Here is a 24,188-nt window from a genome sequence, read left to right as displayed (position 1 = left end):
CTTATACGAGTTTCTTCGCCTTGCTGTTATCACTGCTGCCATATCAACGTTTTCACTCAATGGAAATGCGCTTGCTGGTTAAGACGTGCTTTTATAAGGCGGAGATTTAGCGCGCAGATCGGAGACTTGCGCTCGCCAGGCAGTTTAGTAGATACCACGCAATACATCATTAGGCGCACTTACCTTCTCTCCTCCCATCAAAGTGCGCTTCACTCCTACGTTACCACCCACATCCACGTAACCTCCCCTGTTCACACCCACAGGCGTTAATATGCGCTGCGCCCCCTTAGTAAATACCGTTTTATGTTTACGACTGCTATTTTACGCCAGAAATGGGCGCAATCCTGTTAGTAAATCAGGCCCTCTGTGTCAAAGTTCTCTGCTATGTGGGATAGTTTCCTGACATATATTAAAGATGGGGGATAAGTAGGAATGATGTTAAGATAGACCTAATGTACTGTATACCATGGTATGTGGCATGGGAGGGGTAGGTTTTGTGATCTGTAGTGCTGTGCTGCTGTGTTGTGTCTGGGTGATTGTCTGTTTTCTTTTTGTTTTGTGTTTGTGCTTTGTAACAATGTTACAATTTTCTATTTGAAGAAAACATGGATACCTACTGTATGTCATTGTTATGTTGCATTGTGTGTCAAAATAAAAAAATGTGAATTATAAAAAAAAAGAAAGGGAGGTTAGATATGGGTCTATAGTTAGCGAGATTATCTGGATCAAGGTTAGGTTTTTTAAGAGATGGTTTTATCACTGCTATTTTGAATGTTTGTGGGACGTATCCTGAGATTAGACAATTATTCATTACATTAAGTAATTTCAGACAGGAAACTCTCAGAATAAGTAAAAGATTTTTATTTAATGTAAGTACAAGGTAGTATGTTTGGTCATGGCGCCCTAGATCTGCTCAAGCTGCTGTTGCAAGATAAGTTGCACATGCAACTGCTGCAGCAAGATAAAGTTGCACATTGCAACTGCTGCACAAGATAAAGCTGCACATTGCAACTGCTGCTTAGTATTTACTAAATGCTCCTTAACGTCAGACACAATTTGAGGTGTAATTCTCCAGAAGAGCCTGTTGATTCCCTGCTTCATTCCATTATATTGAGCAAGTTGCAATTTCCGATTCTTTGAAACATTTTAACATCGTTAATCCCTTTGCTGTTATTTCTGTGTGCGCTTTCCCAGAGCATCGACTACAGAACCAGGATTAGAAAGCAGTATAGTCACTTTCGTCTGCAGAGACAACGGCGGTCTTGCCTTATCTGGCAATTTACTTCCTCTAACTATCCTTGTGTGTAACGCGTCAGTTCAAAGCGCTCATTAGAACGGCACGATTGACAACATCCGACAATAGCCCATGCACGACACGCACAGCACGGCACTTAAGATGTTCCGAGTTAATTTAACAGCACAGCAAGTGGCCTAATAATCCAGCAGCATTAGAACAGTCTTTCATTTCAATCTCCAAGTCCCCGGTGTCCAATACCGTCGGCAAGAAATAATGTTTTACCCACCAGCTTCCGTGATTGCGGCCTGCTCGCAGTAGGGATTCAACGGCGTTAGGACTTACATACGTTGCGATTAAGGCGTAGGAGCCTACAGCTCCGCTTCAGGTTGGCAATCCATTGAAATACACAATCCTTCGAATATCCAAACGTATCCAAATCACGATTCGTATCCATCGATGAGGAAAAGGTCTTACAGTGTGGAGGCTATCCTATAAGCCTCGGTGTGGACGGCAAGTGTTCTCAACGCGTAGCAAATCTTTGTCCAGGCATGAGCTCTCTTTGCGTGGTGTTCCCGTTAAATATAAAGTTACAGAAGTGTAAGCTACATAATTAGTCCTTTTTACCAGGTGCTGTTTGCATATTAAACAGGAGTCTTTCTGTGAAGTGGGTTTCAGGCTAGGGTAAGACCGTGTGTTCCCCGCCATCCACACCTTTCCAGCAAATAGGCGGCGTCATACTCAAGAGCTGAGTGAGCCTGGAGACCGGAGAATTTAAACTAGCGCGGGCGTATGAGAGCGAAGGTGATTGGATAGGTTGTGTTGTCACTAATTAGGGGCGCCTCTCCCGTTTCCTGTATGAACTTGGTCATGTCTCACTTAATAAGGGAAGTGCATGTTTAAGTAATTTTGTGGGGATAGGGTCTAGTAAGCACGTTGATGATTTAGATGAGAGGATCAAGGAGTTTAGTTCAGGGAGGTCGGTGGGTGCGAAGAATTCAAGGAGAGCACCCGGTTGAGGGGGTGTTGCCTTGGCGCATTTTGGAAGGGGTGTAGGATCACAGAGGGGGAGGAAACTATGAATTTGTTCTCTTATTTTAAGGATTTTATTATTGAAAAAGGTCATGAAATCATTACCACTAAAGATTATGGGAAGATCTACCCTATATGGTAGAACTATAGGGCGGTCAATTTCTAGGCCATGCGTTAATACAAGGTCAATGGTGTGATTATGGTAGTGAGTTGGTGTGTTTACATGTTGTGAGAACCCAATAGAGTCTATCAGTGATTGGAATGCAATTGTAAGGCTATTATTTTCATTATCCATGTGGATATTAAAATCTCCCACCATCAGGATTTTATCAGAATTTACAATCAGGGCGGATAGGAAATCGGAAAATTCGGATACAAATTCAGTATAGGGACCTGGTTAGTGGCTTTTGAGTTTGGATGCATAAGATGAAGTACGAGGACTTCAAATGATGCAAATTTGAATTTATGTCTTGGGGAAATACATAGATTAGCGAGGGAAATTGTAGCAACTCCACCTCCACGTCCTGTGCTGCGGGGGATGTGGCAGTTAACATGACTTGGAGGGGTAGATTAATTTAAGGCTATGAATTCATCTGGTTTTAGCCAGGTTTCAGTTAGGAAAAGTATTTGGATGTTGTTGTCTGTTATCAGCTCGTTTATAAGTGCACCTTGATGTTAGGGACCGAATGTTAATAAGGCCCAGTTTTAGTATTGTGCAAGTTTCATTTTGTGCTGATAAGGTTTGTATCTTTATTAGGTTTTCCTGGTTAATACTTCTACTAGTGTGATTTGCGTTGGGTTTATGTATTCTAGGTATGAATACCGTTTGTATAGATTTACTATGGGCAGGGAGTGTAATGGTGCAGCAGAGGTTAGTGTGGGGTGATAGGTCTGCCTTCCAGTTCTAGTTATTGGTTGTCAGTAGTACGTTTGGGCTAGGCAGTGTTGCCAACTTAGCGACATTGTCTCTATATCTGGCGACTTTTCAGACCCCCTTGGCGACTTTAATAGCAAAAAGCAACTTTTTTTTTTGTCATTTGTTGGATTATTGTGTTGACAAAGCACTGAAAAAGCATTTCACATATCCTGTTCTGCAGTTGCCATTACAACTGATCTCACGAGAGCTGAGAACAGCGAGGGCTGTCATAGTCTCCTCTCCACTCACACAGCGCCCGCATGGCCAGTCTGACTAAATAACAGCAAAATATTAGAACTTTGTATTTGCGGGAAAAATATAAGTGATACCGAGCTCAGAATTGCATATTGTGCGCATGCGCAGCTTATTTGCATATTATGCAAATGAATTGATTACGTCATCTAGCAACTTCTGGCGATATCGGAGAGCTAACAGCTACTTTCCTCACAGAAAAGTTGGCAACACTGGGGCTAGGTGGTGTTTTAAGTTTTGAGAAAGGAGGCTAGCACTCTCTTTGAAGGGGTGGATGCCATCCTTCTGTAGTAGCCCAGGCTTCCTCCAAAAAGTTGGCCAGTTATTTATAAAATCTACGTTATTGCGTGAGCACCATTCTGCTAGCCATAGGGAGTCGCTAAACATATTACATGTCGGGCAGCGGACAGAGGACAAATGAGACGCCATGGCCAGCTAAGCGTTAGCTGAGAGCGTTAGGAAATAGGGGGGAGAGGGAGAATTCACAGATTCGATGTAGTGTGAAAGGTAGTGATAGTGAGCGCAGTCACTGGGATACTTCAGTACAAAAGCAGATAAGCAGCGTTCCGGGGCTAGACAGCACGACTCAGTAGCAAGACTGTTAGCAGGAAGTGGCGTCCGGAGCTTCTCAGAATAGGGTCCGTATGTATGTCTGTGTGACAGTTTTTTCCAATAATGTTCACACTACAATACCAAGTATACTTTTTCAAAACACTTAACACATTCACCATATCAGTAGACCATGTGAATTAAACAGTGGACACTTTTCCATTACTTGGATACAAAATGATACACAAATGACCACTTCTTCCGAATTCCGATACCTGTGTCAGTCAATGTTTACCGCAAGTAAAACTCTGTGCAATTACAGCAATTTTTGTCAACATTTAGATACTCTGTTGAAAACAGTTTACTTTCAGTTCCAAACTGCTGTATTTTGACAGACAAATTAAATTACAAACTTGAAATACGGCAGATTATTCTATAATTGTTGCTGAAAAGTTGTTCAAGTTTCTGTTTGTTTGTTTGCAGCCATGTTACCATCTATAGTATACAACTATACAAAAGTGGTGTAGTACAGCATTTGAATTGATATGTGTATGTATGAAGGAAAAATATAGATAGTAGTTGTCACTGAAGACATTTTCCCACTATTACTTCTGTATATGTAAGTTATGCACTGTAAACCCAAACAGTTCTACTAACTTATTAACATTATGTATCCAGTACTTAAAACCTGGTATTTAGTTGACCCAACTTAAAATGTATAAGTTTTCTGAGCAAGTGCAGATGTTTTAATTGTATTGGAATGTATTTGTTTGAGTAAACATTGCCTGATAACTCATATTTTAAGTATTTGACGTCATCAACGTCTTTGAGAACACCATTGCAGAGTTCTTGTGATGAGACACGGAGAAAGAAGACTTAAGGTAGAGGAGTCGTTTAGTAATCGAGAGGTTGGAAGGTTGCTAGTTCGATTCCCCACTCCTCCGTACCAAGTGTATAAGTTTGAAACCCTTAAACTGCTCCTGATCTATAAATGGAAAATTCCTTGTAAATTAGTTTGCATAAAAGCGTCTGCTAAATGACAGATGTAAATGTACACCTGGCAACACTGGGAAGGCGGTCGACCAATGACAGTTCTCTCTACAGTAAGAGCTTGCGCAAGAAGTTGGAAAGTAAGGGAGATACCCTTTCAAAAACTTGTACGTAAACTTGGGCGTAATAACTAGTTTGTGAAAGACCCAGAGAAACACAAATATCTGACTGACTTCAGAGAACTTAACATTTTTGAAAACGAAAACAAAATATATCAGTATAGCCAATGTATCATTTTTAAGTTAAGTTTACTTAAAATATATATGTGTACTCAAAAATTGTATTATGTAATCGGTTACATCAAAAGTTTTAAGTACACTGAACTTGTTCAGGTTTACAGTGTGGGCTTTCAATGAGACAAAGTGCAACTATAACAAACACTTTTAGCCAAAGTGACTTACAATAAAATCTTCCATTATCCAGGGATTGAACCCAGATCAGCTACTTGTTATTCAACAACACTAACAACTGTACCACTGATATTGTGACAGGTAAACCAAGATCCAAATAATAAAAGTTTGTTCTTGGTGTCATGAAAACAGCTTGCCTTGAAATATTTGTGGAATATGGGGAATTTTAATGGATGAGATGTGTAAATAAAGTTTCAAGGCAAGGGAGAATGTTTCAGTAAGGCAATTATGAAGTTTAAAAAAATGTCACCACAGATCAGCATTTGGGCTGCAGGGCACTTCTAAGTCTGCAAACTTTTTTGTACTTTAGTCTTTAGGCATATAGCCTTTGTTCTTGAGGCATATAGCTGAACATGTTTACTGTATGTAGCGCCCCCTAGTGTACAGCTGACTACGCCACCCCTTTAGCTAACTGTTATAATAGTGTCAGAGCAAGGGGAACTCTGCCCCAATGATTGTACAGACACAGGTACGTTTAGAAAAGTAGAAAATTACAATCTTTATTTGATTCCATGAAGGAGGTTGTACGTGCTGGTCAATAAATACACAGGTGGGAATAGTGACAGCCGCCAGTTAATTAGTCAAGCCACCGAGAGGGGAAGAGAGCTAGTGGAAGCTACGGTCTCGATAACACACGTCAAAGGTGCACACAACCCTTTGGGCAACACACTACAAACCTCAAGTTCTAGTGAACCACTCACATAAGTTAAGGACTACACAGCACTGCAACACTAGTCATTAGGTGGGGTGTCAAACTCAGGTGACCGCTTCCCTGGGCCTAAAGGGTAATGGCTTGACCAGTACAGGGGCTGACTATGGGGAAAGACACTGGACAACATAAAAGGAAAGAAAGAAAACCCCTCTAACCTGGGACTCACAACAATGTTCACCAGGACCTACAAACAGTCCCAAGGCTAGAGGGGAAAATCAAACCAAGTCACTCGGGATTAGCAAACTCACACACACGCAAAATCAATCTCCAAAGACCAGCAGCTAGCACACCGTGCAGCTGCGTCGGTCTAAAAACAAACAAACAAACACAGTAAAATGTTCGCCTTCCATAATACACCTTTGCACCCATCACGTTATGCTTTAATAAATAAACATTTGATACATTGCAAAAAATCCCGTTACGATGTAATAAATAAACATAATGATACATTGCACAAATCCTGTTACGATGTACTAAATAAACATGATACATTGCACTTATCCCTTTAGTTGAAACACACGGCGCCACAAGGACACAATAGTGCTAATGTGCAAACAAAACAATCGGTGTGGTTCCACATACCTGGGTACTGTTCTGCAACGCTCGCTAAGCGGTTTAGCGAGCTAAATTCCAGGCTAAAAAAAGACAACACCGCTTTAGCGAGTTCGGCGTACCAACTTTTGCTCAATAACCATGGTAATTAATCGCTTAGCACTAACCTGCTCCAGGGCAGGCTAAGCAAAGTTTAGCTGGCTAAACTTGCCACACCCACGCCAAAAGGAGGGATCCCATTGACAAGGAGTCATATTAATAGTTTGATTAGCGTAGGAAGAGTTCTTTGCGATCGCCAAGAAGATCCATTTTTCCATAATGATGAGTTCTTGTATGAGTGCTACCGATCCACCCGACAAGGAATAATTAATTTAAAAGACCTTCTCGAGTCATTTATTGCATACACCACCGTCGAACATTGAATGTCTTCACTTTTTGTAATGTCGGCGATGCGTAGAACAAAGCGCTCATAATTATATGACATTGGTAGAGTTGATAAACCCGAAATAACTTTCATTCGCAGCCTGAGACGTGATTTTTAGTTTGCACATGAATAGCCTACTAACGTTTTCTTTGATCCCAGGAAATTTGAGCACATAACCCATCTCCATTACGGAGATATTGGCTAAAGTTGTTTTACCTACTTTAACTTACATCATTGCAAACGTTTAGTTTTGCAAACGTGTCTAATTTTTGTGCAGTAGTGAATGGTGGATGGTGGATGTGGATGGTAAGGTGGATGCATGATAAGAAGAGAGAAATAAACACTATTTATTTGCATTGCTTCAATGTATTGAATTTCTTATTAATATATTCACATTTAGTCCTTTAGCAGACGGCTTCATTCAAAGCGATTTACAAGGAGATGTAAAACCACAATTATCACGGAGGCAAAGGGGGTCGAACCAGCGATTTGATGCATGCAATCCATAGGCTCTAACCGCTACACCAAAGTCACATATTCCACATTGGAAAAAATATCACGCATTAGTCAGCCTATACACAGTTTCTTATATTGGTGTCACAGCCGCAGCAGTATTGAATGTTGACATGATTTAGTCTTGAATTCTTCATAACGCGTTCATGGTCATATCCTGCCTTAGCGGAGACAAAAATGATTATTTTTCTTTGAGTTTAGACTATTAAAAATCATGGTTTTGGTGATCGACCTTTCCTGCCTTTTGAAGCAGGACGTGCACGTGCGAATTAGCTGACGAGATAACTTAACTAGACAATTTTTTATTTTAGCGCACGTCGCCAGACCGGCTTGGCCTGTTCTCATTTAGCGAGCTAGTTAATCTCCAGTCGCGAGCTAAATTAATTATCTTAGCTTCAGTTGTACGCCGAACAGGGCCCTGGGCAGTATTATTGCATTCAGACTAGCTCACTTCTTATCAGAACATCCCTTTGGGAACACGATCCACGGCCACGTCTGCATTGGCTCCCAAACTAACCAAACAGATACACTTAATACATGGGCACAAACCAGTGACGTGCGGTGGGGTTTCTAGCTGATGAGGCACAGAAACCGGAAGTGATTACGTCATATCGATCTGTTGTTTAAATTTGTTTTAAATGTACATCATACATGTATAAATGCATATGGTTTAAAATGTGTCATCTGACCAGGACTGAAAATAGGTTATGTTTTATTGTCTAATACTATTACTTTTAAACAATCGTTTTTTTTATTATAAGAAGTTATGCAGCTCAATACTCAACTGACTTGTTAACCTAACTTTTACAAGGCTATAGGCCTACAGCTAAACGTACAACCGGTGTGCTAATTGAAGATATTAATAGTATCAAGCGAGCGTATGTAGCCCTCTCACCAATGATGTGGCTCATTTCATTTTGTCTAGGGACAATATAACTACAGTTGTGGGATGCTAATTTGAATGACTCGGACAGAGTTTTGAATTCGCAGTTTAGACAAAAACAATTACATATACACAACATATTAACAAGCAAACAGTTTAACACCGCAGACATAGCACACAATACCAAAATGTTCTACTGACCAGTATAATTTAAATTTGTTGCACTTTCGTTGGAGCTCGTAACCGTCAATTAGAGGTGAAACAAACGGAATCCATTCACGACTATCCGTATAGTTCAGTGGAAATCCGTTGTCTTCTCCCGCGATTTCCCTCCTCTTCTTGAGCGAATGCAGTCAGTAGTTTAGCTCAGGAATAGCACCTAGTCTGCTCACAACTTCAAGGCATTTTTCCTGCGCCAGCAGCCTTTAGCGAGGTTCGTGTTTCGCATGACTACGTAGTCCCGTTGGGAAAAGTGAAACACTCCAATGCAAATGTCAATACCTTCTGTCCCGTCGTTTGAACCAAAACTTTTAGCTCCGCTATTGGTCTCCCATTGTTAATCATTTCACGTTTGGACTGAAAGTCCAGTTTTGAGAACTGCTTCAGCTTTGCAATACAATCTTCCATTTTCGACATCAAGGTCAGACAGACGTGTATAGAAGGGTAGAAGAAGTCCAATTTCAGAACCAGAAAATACCCGACAAGTGCGCTCTCGCTCGCCCCCTTCACTGAGGCAGTGGTACTGCCTGCCTCAGTAACAATATTTTTCAATGAGTTTTGAGCTCAACTCAAAGGTTCTACGCTTGCGCAATCCTTACCGAGGCACTGGCTCAGCTGCCCATAAACACCAATGCATCTGCCTCAGTCCACGGCACGTCCCTGTTTTCAGGAACAGGAAATGCGCAAATTCAGCGATTTTGATAATATAAATGCTCTAAATGATCAGAATCATGCAGATATTACACCCATACCACAGATTAGTAGAGAAATATGAATATTTATTTCATAATATATATATATATATATATATTTACTTTTTTTACTTTTCAAAATGACTGGTGAGGCTCTGCCTCCCCTGCCTCCTATGACCGCATGTCCTTGGCACAAACACACAGAGAGGCTACAGGAGAAACTTATTCGGACATACCTTGCAACGAGCCACGGAACCCGCAACGCTGCCTCACACAAACACTGGAGCTAACAGCATGAAAGAGCTACCTGGCTAAGGACCCCAGGTATCTGTAAATATGCCCGTCTCAATTACTCCCCACTTCCCAGCCCCTAATGATGACGTAACCAGGTACAAGAGCAAGAAAGGAAAGAGAAACGTCCAAACAGAGAGTGCCCTCAACCAACTAGTTCCACAGGCTACATGTACTTTATTACAATATGTACGAGGTGTTATACATTTTCATTTCTTTTGCAATGCAATACTATACAAATAAAGAGGATACAGCAACACATTATACATGCATTTTGCAATGCTTTAAGTTGTCTGTGTTTTTGTACGTTCATTGTACAATGAGAGATAAAGTAGTTTAATGGGAGAGAGCAAATGCTAAAGTTATGGCAGCATGAGTCACTTTTGGGTTAAGTATGAAGTGTTTTGGTGGTTGTAGTGCATTTTGTACCAAAGGATGATGCTGAGGAGTGTGTGTGTAAAGCCCACAGTGTGCAGAGTTTGGAAAAATGCTACTGAGACAAGCGTGAAAATGATTGGAAAAGAATGTCATCCTAGTTCCTGTAGCTGCACTGGTTAAGGACACGGGTTTGCTGATGGAAATGAAAAGTACTGTACAGTAAGGACCAAAGTGTTTGCTAAATAAATGCTATGCATGGTAATGTGCATTTGTAAAGTGCCATGCCTAGGCAGCAGCAGAACAGAGATATGGCTTATATGGCCTTTAGGTATTAGACAACTCTGATTCCTATTCCTGAGCATGTGAATTAGTATGTTCAGTGAATAATTATTAAATGCAGTCAGTTTTATACGTCACCCACGCCCTTGCACGTTCAACGCGAGGGAGGAAATAAATCTTCCGGGCCTTCTAGAAGGCCCAATGTCGCCAACTCGAAATCTGATTGGTTGTCACAACTGTCTGTTTCAGTTCATTCAATTTAAATGAACTGAAACAGCCAGTTGTGATAACCAATCAGATGTACACGGGCCTTCAATGTGAATTCTGAAGGCCTCAAGGAAGATTTCTGTTCTCGGGGAAGATTTCTCGGTGCGTGGAAACACATGATAGCTGAAATATGATTGGATGAAAGCTCTAACATAAATGAACAACGCTGGAAGCTATGAAATGAAGATAATGGACTATGGGGAATAATTTAATACATATTTATGAAAAGAAAATATTAAAATTAAATTTATTTTATTACATTTATTGTCTGATGATGTTTAGGCCAGCAGAGAAGGCCTTGAAGGCCCTGACGGACCACCACTGCTCTTGAGAACTGTTTTGTGAAATTCAAATCTGCATAAGGTGCTGAACAGAAGCTCTTTAATTTACAATAGTGCAAATTAGTATAGCAGTCTGACTCACCCACAGGTTACTGCCCAAAGAATTCTATTTTGTTTTTAAGAGAGATTTATTCCTCAGTGATCAAAATCCTCAACCCTAAGCATTCATAAAGACCAATGCTGTGAACAACAGCAGCTCTGACTGTGTGACAGGCTCAGAGTGATAAATCACACGGCCGGTCTGCTTCATTCGTCTGGTGGCCGTGTTGACCAATGGGAAATGAGGGGGACGGAGCCTTATGCATTTTTAAAACCACATCATCGGGAGCTGCCGAGAGCTGAGGTGTAATCAGGACACCATCAAGCAGCTGCTGCTGCTACTGCTGCTACGCCTGGGCCTACACACACACACACACACACACAGTGACCCCACCACCACATCACCAAACAGATTTGCGGCCTCCCCAGTGCCACCACCACATGGTACAGCAGCCGTACACAACCAAAGTGACACACACTCTTTAGGGTCCCCTCGCATACACACACGAACATACACGCACACACAGACTTACATACACACCCACACTCTTCGTGCCTTAATGCCATTGATGGGCAGGGAGCAGCCATGAGCAATGAGCAATGTGTTCCACGCATGAGCTAAAGCTAATTTAATAACTTGTCAAAGACCTTTAGCTTATTTAGTACCATGAGCAAGATCCTAAGTGCAAACAGAGCTTGTTCATTGCCCGTCAATATATTTAAGGTATTTCATGTCTCTGTCACAAACACTCACATACACACACAGACACATTATCCTCACACACATATACATACATGCACACAGACACACACACACACAGACACACTATCCTCATACATATACAGGAAGGCATGCACACACACACACACACACATACACAAGCACACACACAGGCATACACACACACACACATCCATTCCTTCAGACATATACATATGCATAATAGAGATGCGCGGATGGGCTATTATTTCATCCGCAACCGCATCACAAAACACATGATCCGTCCGCCATCCATCTGCACCAATTTTTTTTGACCAATTTCCAAAACCGCATCCGTCCGCCATCCGCCTGTTGTTTTTAGGCGCTGCTGACGCGAGGCTAGAAAGTTCTTGCCTGTTCTTGAAAGGAGACTGATCCAATGCCGCAAAGATATTTAAAGAATAAAGTCCCTAGTATGATAGCCTATTGGCTATGTTGTAGCCTATCCCCAGAATATTATCAGTAAAGTGACGTCTGTCTCCGATCGATGCACAGGGAGAAAAATAAATAAATAACCAAGCACATCGGCAAACATGACCTTACCATAGGCTAGGAGGCCTACAATTTTTTATCATTGTAATAAAACGCAATTTGGTACACCATTTAAATATGGTAATATAGCCTACTGGTTTTTTTTTTGCAAAATGAAAGAAAGCCTATTAAGGAAACGCCAACACGAGCCTATTCATTCCGAAATTTCACCGCATTATATATACTGTAACAACCCCAACACTTGCCTGCTTGCCTTGCAAATCAAAGTTTTCCGACTATTTTTCTTACCTTCTTTCTTAGCTGTTGATGTTACTGAGCTAGAAGTTTAACTTGTTCTGAACATCTCGCGCTGCCAATGCCCAATGTCACTTCTGAGTCAAATCACTCCATCATCTCTTTGAAATTCCTTATTCCATGAGTGGTAGGCTACAATGTCAAGTCAAGTTTTTTTATTGTCAGATACACAGAACAACAGAGTTGGACTGGGCACTGAAATTCTTATGACAGGACACCATACCACACTACCATAACATAACAAGACAAAACATATAAACATATAAGTACTCCAAATAAACATATAAGTACTCCAACATGATATAACATAACATAACTTAACAATAAGTACTGAACATTAGATAAACATATGAAAGACAGAGTAGTAGACCTACTAGATAAACAATACATTTACAATATAGATACTAAACATAAATACACATACTAAACATAAATACACATACTAAACAGATAAACATACCTACATGATATTTTAAGCTATACTGGACATATTATACACATAATAACCTGAACACAGAGACAAAGACACTTCAAGTGTGTGGGTGGTGCAATATTGCAAATGTAGTGCAAACAGCAGGTAAAGTGAGCCTGTGTGGAGTAAAGTGGCGAGTGTAAAGTGATGAGAGTGCATTATTGTTCATTTAGGAGTCTGATGGCCTTAGGGTAGAAACTGTTCTTCACCGGGTGCGAGACCGGATACTTTGGAACCTTCTACCAGAAGGCAGCAGGGTGAACAGTCTGAAGGATGGGTGGTGAGGATTTTAGGATCCTGCCAGCTCTTCGGAGGCATCTTGTGAGGTAGATGTCCTGAAGGGAAGAGAGTTTCCTGCCGATGATGAACTCAGCGGATCTGACCACACTGCGTAGGGCCTTACGGTCCATGGCTGTGCAGCTCCCAAACCACATTGAGATGCTACCAGTCAAGATACTTTCTATCAGTGGCGGTCCGTCAGGGCCTTCAAGGCCTTCTCTGCTGGCCTAAACATCATCAGAAAATAAATGTAATAAAATAAATTTAATTTTAATATTTTCTTTTCATAAATATGTATTAAATGATTCCCCATAGTCCATTATCTTCATTTCATGCTTCCAGCGTTGTTCATTTATGTTAGAGCTTTCATCCAATCATATTTCCGCTATCATGCGTTGCCACGCTCCTTGAAATCTTCCCAGAGAACAGAAATCTTCCCTGAGGCCTTCAGAATTCACATTGAAGGCCCGTGTACATCTGATTGGCTATCACAACTTGCTGTTTCAGTTCATTTAAGTTGAATGAACTGAAACAGACAGTTGTGACAACCAATCAGATTTCGAGTTGGCGACACTGGGCCTTCTAGAAGGCCCGGAAGATTTCTTTCCTCGCGTTGAACGTGACACGTAAACGTCCTTTGATTGGATACTGAGGCAGACCGGTGCAGTGCTTCAGTGCTCAGTTTAGCTGGCTAAAACGACGTACATCGGTTTCAATGCTTATTCTTCTAGTTGTTTCAATTGGTAAGACTAAATATAATTACATTAACCAACTCAAATAAATTAGTTTACACAAACTTGATAATTCCAGTTTTTGATACAATTACAACGCCATTTTCAAGACGGAACTTTCAAGAAAAACTGGATATCGTGAGGATGGGAAGTTTAATGAAACTGCTTTGCAGGTGGGACAATGCGATGTTACTTGTTAAACTTGTTAAACCTCACATTGAGTCACATAGGCTACTTTTGGTGGACTTAATAAAACTTTGTAGACTAATCCCTGAAAATCGCCTTTTATTTTTAAGTTGTGACAGTAATATCCAAGCGATCATATAACTTAGAGTTTACTACTCTTAATGTATTGTTAATACGGGTGTATTGATTTGAAATGCTCCGGAAATATTAATAAAGTCTGTTGTACTCGACTATGTTAAGGTGATGCAATGCTCACTTATACTGCCTTTCTGTATAAAATATACTGGTTCGAGAGCCATGGCGTCATAATGATGGTATTAGGAGGTGGATTCACTCAGTTTAACATCGTGTAGGACATCGCTGAAGGCCTAGTCGTGAAATGCACGGACCGCCACTGCTTTCTATAGTGCATCTATAGAAGTTGGTGAGGATGTCTGGATTCATGCCAAACTTCCTGAGTCCCCTCAGGAAGGAGAGGCATTTCCTTGCAGCTTTGACCACCTTATCAGTGTGGGCAGACCAGGTGAGATCATTGCTGATGTTTACCCCGAGGAACTTGAAGCAGCTGACCTTTTCCACTTCAGATCCATTGATGTGAAGGGGTGAATGCTCCACCCCCTGCCGTCTCCTAAAGTCCACAATCATCTCCTTAGTTTTACTGATGTTGAGAGAGAGGTTATTTTCCTGACACCAAGTTGTTAGGGTGTCAACCTCCTCTCTGTAGGCTGACTCATCATTGTTAGTGATGAGGCCTACGATGGTTGTGTCACCAGCAAACTTCACGATGAGGTTGGAGCTGTGCATTGCCGCACAGTCGTGGGTGAACAAGGAGAACAGGAGAGGGCTAAGCACACAGCCCTGGGGGGCGCCAGTGTTTGTGATCATTGTGGCTGACGTGCGGTCACCAAGTCTCACCACCTGTGACCTCCCCGTAAGGAAGCTGTAGATCCATTTGCAGAGGGAGGTGTTTAGTCCCAGGTCCACAAGCTTAGAGACGAGTCTGGAGGGGATGATGGTGTTGAATGCCGAACTGTAGTCAATGAACAGCATCCTCACATACGAGTTCCCCTTTTCCAGGTGGGAGAGGGCGGTGTGCACTGTCAGGGCGATGGCGTCGTCTGTAGACCTGTTGGATCGATATGCGAACTGCATAGGGTCCAGGGTGGGTGGCAGTGAGGAGCAGATGAATGATTTGACCAGCCGCTCGAAGCACTTCATGATGACAGAGGTCAGTGCTATCGGGCGATAGTCATTCATGCTGCTGGCCTTGGTGTTCTTAGGCACAGGGACGATGGTTGTCCTCTTGAAGCATGTGGGGAGTACAGACAGGCTGAGGGAGAGGTTGAAGATGTCACTGAATGTCTGGCTGTTTTAAAATTAGGGCTGGGCAACGATTACAATTTTTAATCGCGATTAATCGCATTATTTCCCTGATTAATCGCGATTAATCACATTTTTATACGCAAATCCCAAAAATGAATTAAAAAGTAGTGTATAGCGATGTATTAAATGTACTGCCATATGAACTAAAGTGCCATTAGCCTACATTGGTTGTGGAAAAAAACACTTAACATCAGCATTTTTATATAGTAGCAGTTAAATAAAATAAATATTTGTGTTAATTTCAATTTAAACAATTGTATCAAACACAAAACTAAAGCTTATTGCCACTGCATTAATGTTAGAGTGTGGTGAAGCACCAAAAATGTGATTACATTTACGTAAACCAGAAACATAGAAGGAAGTTAGCCAAGGTGTATTTAATTGTAAAGACATTTTTTTTTCTTCTAACATAGCTCTTCCCTTTGTAAAGTCCTACAGAAGGCTATGAACAAGATTAACTCAATCAGATTAACTCAACCAACAGCAAACTCGGTAACCACAATTACCTCGGAGTTAAAGTGCATTCTATCGATGAAAAGTGGGCGCTTCATTCACATGCTTTGACTGTAATGAAAACTGAGGAGAGACATTATGCTGAAATGTGCGCGGGACACTTTATGGTGGAATGTGTCCAATAAAGTCACCACACTTAGCATAGATAGTGCACGAAATATGATCGCTGCTGCAAGACAACTGCCTTTTGATCATGTCCCCTGCTTCGCGCACAGTCTCCAGCGTTCTGTCACAGTATCTCTGCATAACAGTGCGTTTAACAAAGTCCTGGCCAAGTGCAGAAAGGTTGTGGGGCACTTAAAACACAGTCCAGCAAGTGTAGCAGAATTAGAGCAACAACAAGTTGCACATGGACAGAAGAAGCAGTCGCTTATGCAAGACGTTCAAACCAGAAGGAATTCTACCCTGGACATGATGAAGAGCATCCGCAGAAACAAACCGCCACTTTTGCAGTCCTCTCCTCTTCATACAACTTGTGTATTCTCCGTGTGATGGTGACCGTCTTTAAGAACTTTAAATTGAAAATGCCCATGTAAAATCTCCGTACCCATCTCCATGTTTGTTTAACCATAGTGTTTTTTACAGCAAATTTTTTCCTTTTCCGGTTCCACAGCAGTCACCAGCTAACTTTTTCAAAATAAAAGCCTGTGAGCAACAGACTTTTAGAATAATAAAATAAATAATAAAACCTGCGTTAACGCGCGTTAAAATAATTATCGGCGTTAAATGATTGATGGATTAACGCAAGATTAACGCGTTAACTTACCCAGCCCTATTTAAAATATAACTAATAGCCTAACGAAACTAAATATCTCAGGCAGTATCATCTACGACACTTCCAATACTGACAGCTGACTCATAGCTTGCAGGTTTGCGGCGCTGCAAGGAGACGCGACATGGGATGGATTGTCACTTAATTTAAACTTTTTTGCTTCCTTTGCTTGCTTTGTCTGCATACACGGAACTAGGCCAATTTACTGCCTGATGAAAATTGGATTATTTCAAAATGTTCTTGGATGTAGGTAACGACATTTAACAATGTGTAGATATTTTGAATTTCGTTGGGTAAACCGCCACCCGCCCGAATTGAATTAAAATATTATTTTTTGTCACATCGTCCGCCCAATCTGCAATTTAACCGCGGAGTCCGCGGCTGCAACCGCCAACCGCGCATCTCTAATGCACAACCTTCATCTGACAAAGGCAGGCAGACACACACAGACAGGCAGGCAGACACATACAGAGGCACAAACACACACGAACACACACACACATCCCTCGTCTTACACACGCACGTGCTGTCAGACAAAGACCTTGATGAGCTCCTAGATCCCATAGGAAAGATGAAACATGTGATTTCCATTCAATGGGAGTCTGTTTTTAAGTGTGTGTGTGATTTTTGTTTCATGGGAGTGTGTGTATCGTCTGTGTGTGTGTGTGTGTGTGTGTGTGAGAGAGTGCCTGCATTTCTTTGTCAGAGGGTAATTAGTCAGCATGTGTGTGTGTGTGTGATGTCTTTGGGTAATCACACAAGCACATGGGTTGATTGTGAAAGGCCCCCATATTAGCAAAGCCAATCTTGTTATATGGGCCATTCTACCGAATTCGTGTAATATGCAGTCCCTCAACAATAAAAACTATTTACAAAACAATTAGGTATTTAGGCATAGATATTTAATTAGAAAATGTTATGGTCTATATAAACCCAATGCATTACATGAGATAGTGATAAGCTAAATATATACAAAATCATCATTTATAGGGTACTTTCTATTGGGAAGTAGCTGTCCCCAACCCTGACATCTAAATTTCAATGCCTTTAAATAACACTTTTCAATTTTTTTAGATTTTTTTCAATGATTTCATTTCAAAGATCTTTATGATTGGGTTGAAACAGAACTTGGAATATTTAGATTTATTGTGGGTTTAATTTTTAAATCAATTTTCTATACTCAAAAAATCATGTCCCTAGTTTTCATGTCACTACCGAAACACAAGAGTTTTAGTCCATTGGCTGAGCCTGTGTTTTAGCCACGACTCTGCATTTTTGACCATGCAGTGACACTGCATCTCTGACCCTCATGGTTGAATGGTAAGTAGCTAAATCCCATAGTTTTTATATAAATGTGTTCCAAAGTCTGAAAATCGACGTGTAACCTTAAGAATTGTCACTACCGAAACGCATGTTTTCTTCAATTAAGTAAACCTTTTGGGGTTTCATGGAAAATCTTATGTTTGTATGTGTGTTCACCTCTTCAAAGATGTGTTTGCATGCCGTGTGCTTGTTAGAATTCTTTATTTATGCTTAAAGTTAGCTAGAATTGTCACTACCGAAACAGTCACTACCGAAACATATGGTAGTGACCTGATGATTTCAGTAGTGACAAAATGAAATGGTAAGTAGTTCAATCCCATAATTTTTAAATAAATGTGTTGTGTGGACTAAAGGGCGGCCCAGAGCACCTTTTGGAAGATTTTTGGAGAGAAATGAACATCCATCCAACAGTGCAGTCACTACCGAAACACTGGATGTCACTACCGAAACAGTGCAGCACTACCGAAACACAGGATGTTTTGTAAAAAATTAAGTATATTGAGTAATCAACTACATTGTTATGATACTGATTGGATTAATGTATGTTCAATTTCATCAATGAACAACTCTGGAATCAATATGATCAGTATTTTGCATTGTACAAAGAAATATTGCACTTAGATTTTGATGAATTGTATAAATTGAACTTGAAAATTTGGTAAAAAATTCATTTTTATGGATTTCATTATAAAAACCTTCAAGAAATATTTGTAAAAATACTCTTCAGAGAAGGGAAGGAAACACAATCTGAACAGGTCAATAATAATACTTTTTTACTATAGTAAATGTGATGTTTCGGTAGTGACAATTTTTGGAAGAGGAAAAACATTCCAACACATTCTGAAAATACAATATAAAAATTGACTGTTCTTTTACTAGATAAGTGTACTTTAGATATGGTACAATATACATACGGACAAAGTTTTGGGAATAAAACATAAAAAAAATCAAAATATTTCCGACCTGACTTTGCACCAATTCGGTAGAATGGCCCATATATATCCTTCTATAAGATAAGAGAAGTGTTAATGTTCTCTCTCTCCTTCTGTGTGTGTGTGTGGGGTGTGTGTGTGTGTGTGTTCAGTCCTACAGTAAAATTGGAAGAGAGGAGTGTTCAGATGCTTTCTCACTGGATGGGTGTGTGTGTGTGTGTGTGTGTGTGTGTGTGATGAGGCTCTGGCCTCTCCTCCCTCAGGCAGTATTCAGACACAGTGCTCAGGTCTGAGGGAGTCATTTAGAACTCAATGAAATGCTCTGGCTAGGAGGTCAGTTCCAGCTGCTCCAGTGAAATATACACACTCCTCTGAGCTCTGACAACCATTGTCAGACATAATTTCTCCCTCACACACCCACGCACCCCAGGATCCCCAAACACACACATGGACACACATACACACACACACATGTTTTCTGCATGTTTTTCTGTTGGGGTTCTTAGTGGAGGAAACCCCTTGTGAACACTGGGAGAACATGCAAACTCCAGACAGAAAGGCCCAGGAGATAGCCCACCTGAGCACTGGAGGCCTGGGGAGAACCTACCCCCCAGGACCAACAGCGCTCCATGCAGGAATCGAACCCAGGACCTTCTTGCTGTGAGGCTGCAGTGCAAGCACCTAAGCCACCGTTTCACAAGGAGGAGAAGGGATATAATTCTGAGAATGCATGCATAGAATATGAATCTTCAGACTTGTATGTGTATTTGAAGAGAGGTGAAGAGGATGTGTGTCCCTGTAATCATCTAACTGAACAAATCACTGACCAGGTTTTCCAATGTGGAGATCCTTGTTCCTAGTACTTCTCTTCTAGGGCTTTGACCGTGATTGTTCATCCTGAGCTTTGGCCCTTTCCATCTGTGACTGAAGGAGTTTTTTTTCACTCTTGGCAGCTGTTAGCCAGCGGTGATCAGCTCTCAATAGATCCAGCTTTACGCACATCTCTGTGATGTTGACAGATGACTGACCCTCATTCGTTACATTCTCTGTTGAGAAGAAAAGCATGCTACAAATACTTTGCTACTTCTCTCATATAGGATGCCTGAAAAGACTTCACGATCATGGACCACACGTGTAATACATGCCTTAAACATGCCTTAAACAAGTCTGCGATTCTGGTTAAAGGCTGATGATATTTCATGACAAAGTCAATAAGCTGGAATTGTGATAAACGACAGACAGCAGATAAGCAAATTCAAATGATTCTGTTTCTTTGTAACGTGTATGTATTAAAATGTGTACTCCAGGCCCCCAATGCTTACCTGTGGATATACGAGGTCTTGAAAGCAGCAGTCAATCAAAACATGTTTTTTTAGCTAGCTAATTACAGGTGACTAGCAATAAAAACCGTAAAAGTCTATCATTTTATTGTGTTATCTATAATGATAGGTAGTTCAGTCCGTATGCCAGTAGAGGTATCGGGACTGACAAGCTAGCAGGAGACACGAAGAAGTAGCCGAGGTCTAATTAAATTTGACGAGCACTGCTAAGAAGAAAAATGAAAAGTTTGTCTTTCGCACACGAATGCGGCAGCAGGGAGAATCATTCGATAACTTCTAAAGATAAAACCACAGACATGTAATTTCAATGATCTGAGATTCCATGATAAGAGATCCCAAATGTTTTGGAATTAAAGAAAAGATTATTCGAGAGAAATCACTGAGAGAAACTCAGTTTGCAAAACAGTATGGATTTCAGCACACTACCTCCACCCCTCTGCATCCGCGGGTTAAAGGCGCCTGAGGCAACATTGAGACTCGAATAATAAACGTTCAATTTCTAGTCTTTTTTTACACGTAGTAAGTTTCAATAACACCATACCATTTCATATCGACATTCAAGGAGCAAAGATGAGACGTCGTTGTGTGGTGAGAACTGATAGAAAATCGCGCTGCCAGCGCTGCCGGTGGGGAGAGGCCATTTTTTCAAATCTTCCGATTTTTTGGTGGCCCCAATAGATAAAGGGCTACGTTCTTGTGGCTAGTTTTAGCGCTCTTTTTAACGCCCAAAGTATCAAATAATGATGCAAATGTGCTAATATGGTGAAGTAAATGTCAATATCATAAAGAATGTCTTATCCAGAATATTTCCATTTTTATGCTCCTTTAATAGAAAGGCAGATACATTTAAGAGACTGATGAAAAAGGCTATTGACAGTGACACAGAGTGTGTCTATTAGTGACACTTTGCAAAGTACACTGTAATACAGTGCCCTGACATCTACAGTGCACTCCCCGTCGCTCAGGGGTGCTTTATCAAATAGAACACTTACGTTAAGCACCTGGTGGAAGTGACGGACGCAATTCTGCTCGCGATACATCGTGAAATCCACCAAAATACTCATATCACTGGCTTTAATTTGATAATGGCATGTAAGTTGTACATTTAATATCAGTACAGTTGTTTAACACTGTCCCATGACTGACAGCCATCTGTCGTTGAACTGGCCCGTTGTAACGAGCGCCTGGAGCATGCCACCTGCCCCCGCTCGCCAAGCGAAAAGTCTCCTGATTTAGATGCACCTTCGTCGGTCTCTAGCCACAGGCACTGGGTGGGGGAATAGCCCGATAGCTTAGCATATCTGCCATGGCATTCTAATGGTAATGCTACCTAGCTTGGTATACTAACTGTCGGTAGCCTTTACATTGTGAAATCCACCAAAATACTCATGTCACTGGCTTTAATTTGATAATGGCATGTTAGTAGTACATTTAATATTAGTTCAGTTGTTTAATTACTGCTGATATTAACAGTAACGGTCTGTAGCCTGGTGATCTACAGCCTCTGCCACCGTAGCCACCATAACCATCATGTCTGCCATTGTTTTAGAAATAAAAAGAAAACTGGCGAAAGGGCTCCTCCACTTCCGTACGTAGCCAAGATGGCGCCCGTAAGGGCGAGTAGTGACCATCGGATCACACTAAATATTTTGACCGTTTTAGGGGCATCATCCGGGCACTTTCAGTGCCCTGTATTCTGCTGATTTTGTCAGCGTGGCGCCCTAAGCACTGAAAGTCGGGGCTCGAAGGGCTCAAGGGCGCCGTAATAGACACACTCACAGACCCTTGTCTGGCTGTGTTCAAGTAACACTATGCAACAATTTGAAACTTTTTGAGGTATGGTTTTATTGGCAACTAGTTTTGGTACCAGCCTCAAATTAACTTTCCCATTAGCCATCCAGAATAATAATAATAATAATGATACAGTTTTTCACTGTTGTTAAAACCCGTTTTTCAAAACAATAACGGCTGTCTCAAAACTGCACACAGAAAACTGAAAACCTCACACACAAAATGCTAAACCTGCCACTCCCTTTGCAAGATGACTCTTTGCTATCAAATCTCGTAACTGTTCACAAAATGGAACTCGTGTTTTCATTTGGTACACACAGCCATATTTTCAAAACACACACACATACATTCATTTAGTACACACAGCTAAGCATTTGCTGCACACTACCAAGCATTTACAGCACACAGAAGTGCAAAATTGAAAACACAATCATCGAATCACACCATATGAATGACAATGACTCATTGAGCCATTTCTCCTTTTGTAAAATGTATCAGTGTAGGCCTACATTTTTCATAGTCAAACATAAAACAGCAATACCGTTGTTCTCACAAACCATATTTACAATTTCAGTCTCCTGTTCCACCAAACACTAGATTGTATTGACATAAAATTGTATACAAAATGCTTACAGTTTTCCTCAATTGCTTACACACATTTTTTTTTTTCAGTAAAGCATGCCTCGTTTTCTCAAAACTTTAAACACAAATCCCAAAACAACTAACAAAAAATGCAAAACCCTTTATATCTCCTGGAAAATGCTACTTTGCTCTCAAAAAATATTGAAAGTGTGTTTTCTTCCTCCACAGTGTGGTTCTCCTTCAGTCCTGCAAAATACAAATGCTGTGAGCACACTATATTCTATTGATAGGCAGTATTACAGTACACAAGGCAAACAGATTTCGAACTTGTTCTCCATCCTGATGGTTCTAATGAAAAACCATGAAAACATGGTCTAACACATCGGCCCAAATCTCATTAGAGACGACCATTCTCCTTCTTCTTTCTCCTCCTCCTCCTCCTCCTCCTCCTCCTTCTTCACCTTGTCCTCATTCTCTTCCTCCTCCTTGTCCTCCTCTTCCTTCTCTCTGTCCTCCTACTCCTCCTCCTTCTTGTCCTCCTCTTCCTTCTCTTTGCCCTCTTCCTCCTCCTCTCTCTCTTACCCCTCTCCTTCTCTGGTTGTCGATCTTTTCAAAGTTTTCAATAGTTTACCAAACAAAACAGAGGCTCAAGAGACTTTTATGATGCAGTCCTCACTGCAAATTGGTCAAAAGACCTGAAAGTTTAGAGATTTGACTATTTGTGCCCTGCAGGTCGATGCTTTGAGATTTTACTTGAAAATTGTGTGCAACAACAGAACTTTGTGAACAGTGTTTTGACAACAACGTGATGTTTAATTGACATCAGTGTGTTCACAAGGAAAATCAGAGTCTAATGCAGATAAGGGAGTCTTAAGTATTTCCCTCTTGGGGCGAGCGATTGATACATGACGTGAAGGTTGTGCAGATTGTGCCGAATTTTCGCTTTTTACTTCTTAACAATAGTGAAAAACTGTAATAATAATACATTTTATTAAAAGCGTCTTTCATGACACCCAAGGTCACTTAACAAACAGGTTGTTGGAATTACAATCATCTCATAGAAATAAATACAAAATAAATAAAATATGCCCTATGTAGTTCTGTATACCGTGCTGAAATACCCTGCAAAAATGAGTTAGTGTTGGCAAGTTTCTATCAATGTCGACTGGGTTGTTGGTGGTGTTTGAAAGGTTTTTACATGCAGGAGACTGGAACCTCTTCTGGGGAGAGATGTGAGAATTGAGCATCCTAATTCCTGGAACAGAAAGGCAACCGTCCTTAAGGAGGTGAGTCCCTGGTCATTCA

Source organism: Sprattus sprattus (assembly GCF_963457725.1).
Source record: "Sprattus sprattus genome assembly, chromosome: 16".
NCBI lineage: Eukaryota > Metazoa > Chordata > Actinopteri > Clupeiformes > Clupeidae > Sprattus > Sprattus sprattus.
The sequence above is the reverse complement of the archived record's forward strand: the minus strand, read 5'-3'. Positions refer to the sequence as shown.